Consider the following 5,552-nt stretch of genomic DNA (forward strand, 5'->3'; position numbering starts at 1 on the left):
TTTATTAACATAAGAAGCAGATTTAACAAATGAAACTCTATGTCGTTTCCCTGATAAAACAGTCAATATAGGTTTTTAAAAGTATACCTGTCACGTCTAGAAGTAATTGCTCCTTTGCTAGTAGCTGAAGTCCTTTTTTACTCATGTGTCCTAAACACCTGTGCCACATGTCAATAGCCGAATCTTTCGCTGTGTTCAACCCACCCTTGCACACACTGACACTTACCTTGTAAAGGGTGCAATACTTCTTTCCTCTTACCACGATCAATGAACCCTTGATGAGCTTCCAGCGCCCACCAATAAATTGGCTTTCATGGCCATCAACATCCAACCTTCCCGTCGATATCAAGTTGAGGCGAAGGTCTGGAATGTGCCTCACATCCCTGAAAACTAATGTGCAGCCCACATTACTCTTTACATAAATATCATCGACCCCTACGATCTTTGATATGCCAGAATTTTTCATCTTCACGGTCCCATAGTCACCTGATTATAGCTTGTGAAGAAATCCCTACTGGAGTCGCATGAAACGAGGCTTCCGAGTCTATCACCCAGTCGGTGTCCTGACTCGTAGCTGTGAGACAAACATCATGATCTGCTGAAAGAATAACTAAAATGTCGCTATTTGAAGTGACCGTAGTGGAATCTGATTCATCTTCCTTCTCCTTTCCTTTTCCTTTCTTATCGTTATTCTTATTACGACATTCATGCTTGTAGTGGCCCTTCTTGCCACAATTCCAGCATTCAACATCCTTTCTGACGCTTGACTTGCCTCTTGATTTATCTTGGGCCTTCCCACCCTTTCTGTTCTTTCCTCTCCCCCGTTCTTGTGTCACAAGGACCTCTTGCTGAGTATACCTCTGAGAATTTCTCCTAGTCTCCTCATTGAAGAGACAGCTAGTTACCTATTCTATGGATACCTTTTTGTCTGGCGCAGAGTTACTTAAAGACACCACCAATGTCTCCCAAATATCAGGCAATGAGCTAAGTAATAGTAAAGCCTGTAATTCATCGTCCAGAACCATCTTCATAGTGGAGATCTGGTTCAATATATTGTTGACTTCATTCATATGCTTAGCCACAAAACCACCATTTTTAAATTTCAGATTCACAAGTCGTCTTATCAGAAAAATCTTATTGCCGACTGTCTTCTTCACATACAACCCTTGCAATTTCAGTCATAGGCTAGCGGCTGAGGTCTCCGTAGACACATGGTGGAATACGGAATCGTCCAACCATTGTCTAATAAACCCCACCACTTTTCGGTCCAATTTCTTCCAATCATTATCTGTCATATCCTTTGTTTTTACTGATATGCCTAAGATGGGAGCATACAAGTCCTTGCAATAAAGTAAGTCCTCCATCTTATCCTTCCATATATATGGTCCAGTTAGAACCATTGAGACTGATCATCCTTAATGAGCCACCTTCCATAATTCAGAATCGATCACACTTCGTTCAATAAACCTAGATGCTCTGATACCACTTTATTGGGGGTTGTTACGCAAAATCTTAGGATCTAGCCTCCTAAAAACACCAAAATTATGGGATAATTAAGCAATAAAATAAATCAAAGTACAAACCACATGACACAAGAGATTTTTACGTGGAAAACCCTCAAAGAGGTAAAAATCACGGGACCTCGTCCAGATCAACAATCCACTATAAAGTAAAACGTTACAACCGATCACAAGCACACCTTGCTTATATCAAACCTTCTTCACTCACATAAGAGTGGATAAACAATAAGAGAATAATGTAAAAACGGATAGATCTCACCAATTACGAGGTAGTATAAGCGTTGAGACGTCGACTGCGAAGTAAATCACCTCTACAAAAAGAATTTCCCTTCCACAAGCTCTCTCTCTCTCTCTCTCTCTCTCTCTCTCTCTCTGGTCACCTTGGCCATAAAAAACTCTTAACACAATAACTTTAGAAAGCCTTCTCCATACCCTAGAATAGCCCTAGAGACCCCTAATTATAGTTTAGGCAACTCCCTTTTGCACCTCTTGCGAAACCGCCTCAAATTTACGCAGTCCGCACAAAATCTGAACATGAATTTGCATAACCTCAACTGATCAAGCAGGGTCCTCGACCGGTCGAACACCTCCCTTGACTGGTCGAGCACCTCAGAATTTTCAAACCAAAAGCTCGCTGGACTTTGAGTCGAGAGCCACTCGACTGGTCAAGCACCACCCTCGACCGGTCGAGCCATGAGGAGGAAATCCCATCAAGTAGAATATTAGCAACTGAAGCAATAGGTCCAAAGCATATGTATGAGATTAGTTTCTATAGAACGAACCTCCAATTCCTCTTCAAGAAAGAGCCTTGGAGTTCTAGGAGTGGATTATCAACCAGGCTATTACAGCTGTGAGCAGGAGTTCTACGAGTGGATTATCTACTGTTCTAGAAAGTTCTTGGAGTCTATTTCTAATTGTTTTAATTAGAATAAAGTCCTATCATCTCTTACTTTCTTTAGATCAGGATTATTTGATTAATGAGAAATGATCAGGTACTGCCCATAGTACCATAAGCTTAACGTAATGCACAACTTTTTCCACCAATGCATCACATGTTTATCATATCTGCAAAAATGTGAGCCCATTCATGAAAACTAGTTTGAAAATAAAGCTGATCCATTCGCGATGTAGGCCAAACCTGTATGTTAGAACAGTTATTGGCCATTCCTTCATTTTGATGGTGGGGCCAATTTGATGTTTGGATTGGTCTGAATTTAATACCAAGTGATATTCATTATGAGGCTAACCATTTGCTCCTCTCAGATTTCCTAGCCATGACAAATTGGTGGTAAAAGAGGTGAAGTACCGTAAGCTCATAGTACTAGGCCATTAACTGATCATTTCTCTTGATAAAAATGGAAATAAGAGAAGTTTGTAATATTTCATGCCAAGTCTACACGCAACTTTTAGAAGGGCTGCAATTCATACAAATGAACAGGGTTCAATCTTTTGAGAAAAGAAAACATAGCTCTAGCATGTGTTTTCAACCATGAATTGCTACTAATCTAAACATGTGTTGATAAATCTTTTAAAATATAGTTCTAGTTGCTAGGCTATCTGGGAATCTCAATGTTTCTGTGTTCTTCTTGATTTTTCCATCCAAACTTGTATTTGTGGTGATAGTGAGAGTCAAATAGGTAAACGTCTAATTTTTGGGGAGTTTATTGTGCAGCTGCATCCAAGTTCCATATTGTTTTGCATCACTTTTGGAAAATGACCTACCCTTCGAATGACAACCACTTTCCTGAACCTTCTCATTCAGCACCAACTGTGGGAGGGGGGAAGCTTCATAAGTGTATATTTTTCTCCAAACGAAGAAAAAAGATTTCTAAAATGTTGTCAAAAGAGAGTTTGATTAACTATTTCTTCATCCCCCCAACACTTAAACCAAGCATTCAGAAAGGATTAAATCAAACGACAGACGTTGTCAAAAGGGAGTCTGGTTGCAGCCTCCTAGAGAACACTTTTAAGCATCATGAGTGTAGATTTTCCCCAAATGAAGACAAAAGAATTCTAAAGAAACGGTAGATAGAGATGATGGTTGGCCTTACTCACTGGTCTTTGGAGCTAACTCTATCTACCACATATTTCCATACTGGAAATAAAAATATATATTTTTTGAAGATTGAAAACAAATATTCATAAAATTGTTCATGTAACAGTTTGAGATTGATAACCAATAATACTAACTTTATCAAAACCATCTGGAAGAGATGTCTCCCCTCCAACTCCATGCACAGCCGCATGCCCATGTCAGTTTTTCCATGCCAACAAAGGCCCTCAAAGAGCGCCGTCAACACAGTTGCATCAGGAATCATTGATCTCTCCAACATTTCCCGCAAGACTTGAACCGCTCCTCCAAAATCCTCATTCTTAGAGAACGTTGATATCAGTATCTTAAAAGTGTCTGCATTTGGATGACAACCGTTCTTCTTCATGCTCTTATAAAGCTGAAATGCACGCTCAGAGTTCTGCCTCTTGCACTGCCCGCCAATAAGAGCAGAAAATGTCGAGGTATTAGGAATTAGATCCTCCCTATTGAGTTCTTTCACCAGAGATGATGCCTTCTTTGTCTTCCTGATCTCCTTACAAAGTCTCAAAATCAAGGCATTATATGTCAGAATATCGACAACAACCCCATTCCTTATCATCTCCCCATAGAGCCGAGAACCCATCTCGCTATTATTCATTTGACTGTATCCGTTTATCAAAGTATTGTAAGTAACAGTGTTAAGCTTCACATCCATGGCTTTCATCTCACTAAATAGCTTATTCGCATCATGTAATTTTCCTTCCTTGCAGAATCCGTGTATAAGTATGTTATATGTAACAACATTCAGGTGCAAACTGTTCTTGGGCATCATGGTTTTAAGCTTCATGGCCGAGCTTAGAAGCTCTTGGTTACTATGTCCAACAATCAATGTATTGAAAGTGGTAACTGTCGGTCTACAGCCCATGTTCTCCATTTCCTTAAACATCTTTATAGCCTTTTCGAGCTTTCTAGATTTACAAGAGCGGAAATAACCATATTGAGAGTATATACATTCAAAGATATTTGGCAACGGCTCATTTCTCTATAAAAGGCTACAACGATATCTATCCTATGCAAATCGAGCAAAGAGCTCATATATGCATTGCAAGATTCGATGGTTAGGAGAAAACCATACTCTTTTATACGACGGAATGTGTTTGTAGCATTCCTAAACTTCTTCATTTGAGCGTATGTTTTGAAGAGTGAATCGAATACGCAAGGAGACGAATCACACAAGCGAGAGGAGTAGAGTACGGAATCGAATAGCTCGGAAGCAAAATTGATGGTTTTCAGGATGACGGTTTTCTTCAAAAGTGATTTGGCAATAGCAAACTTCTTTGCCTTGGTGAGAATGTGGAGGATTATGGAATGGCTTTCAAGGGTGTGGGAATTGGGTCTCTAGAGTTCGACCCAATCAAAGAATTCGAGAGAGAGGACATGGTCTTTCAAAATTTTCAAGAGGATGTGCTTGATCCTAAATGGGGTTAAACTTGAAGCTAACACGTTGAGTTTAGCCCAATTGGTGTGGATGAGATGGTTGTGAGCGACATTCTTGAAGTCGAGATCCTGGCCTTTTAGTTCAGGAATCGTGCGATGGGGCAGCCAAAGAGGAGAAGAATTCCTTCTTCCATAAACACCAAGAGGGACAGAATTTACATCTTTATTCCTGAAATGGGAAAACATTGAGGCTGCGTTTGGATGCCCATATGTTTTTTAGTTGTAAGTTATAGGCAACCTACTTACATGTGAAAGAAAATTATAGGCAATCCTATTTGGGTGTAAGCCGTAACTAACTTACAGGTAACTTAGTTTCTGTGTTTAGATAACCTGTAAGTTAGTTACATGTAAGATGTTTTATATTCACACCAACCTGAGTTTCGAGTATGGAATTGTTTAAAAATTAAATTGTCACATAGAAAAGTTTGAATAAAAGTATGTAATTTTATTGAGCACATTTAAATGACTAGTTTGACTGATTCTTAAGCTAAACTAATCATTAT

General features: G+C 39.4%; 1 pseudogene; it reads right to left on the reverse strand.

Annotated features, from left to right (window-relative positions):
* Positions 1-3,671: 3,671 nt before the first annotated feature.
* LOC131229837 (pentatricopeptide repeat-containing protein At4g26680, mitochondrial-like) lies at positions 3,672-5,235 on the reverse strand (annotated as a pseudogene).
* Between the last annotated feature and the right edge of the window lie 317 nt (positions 5,236-5,552).

This window comes from Magnolia sinica, chromosome 16 (assembly GCF_029962835.1).
Source record: "Magnolia sinica isolate HGM2019 chromosome 16, MsV1, whole genome shotgun sequence".
NCBI lineage: Eukaryota > Viridiplantae > Streptophyta > Magnoliopsida > Magnoliales > Magnoliaceae > Magnolia > Magnolia sinica.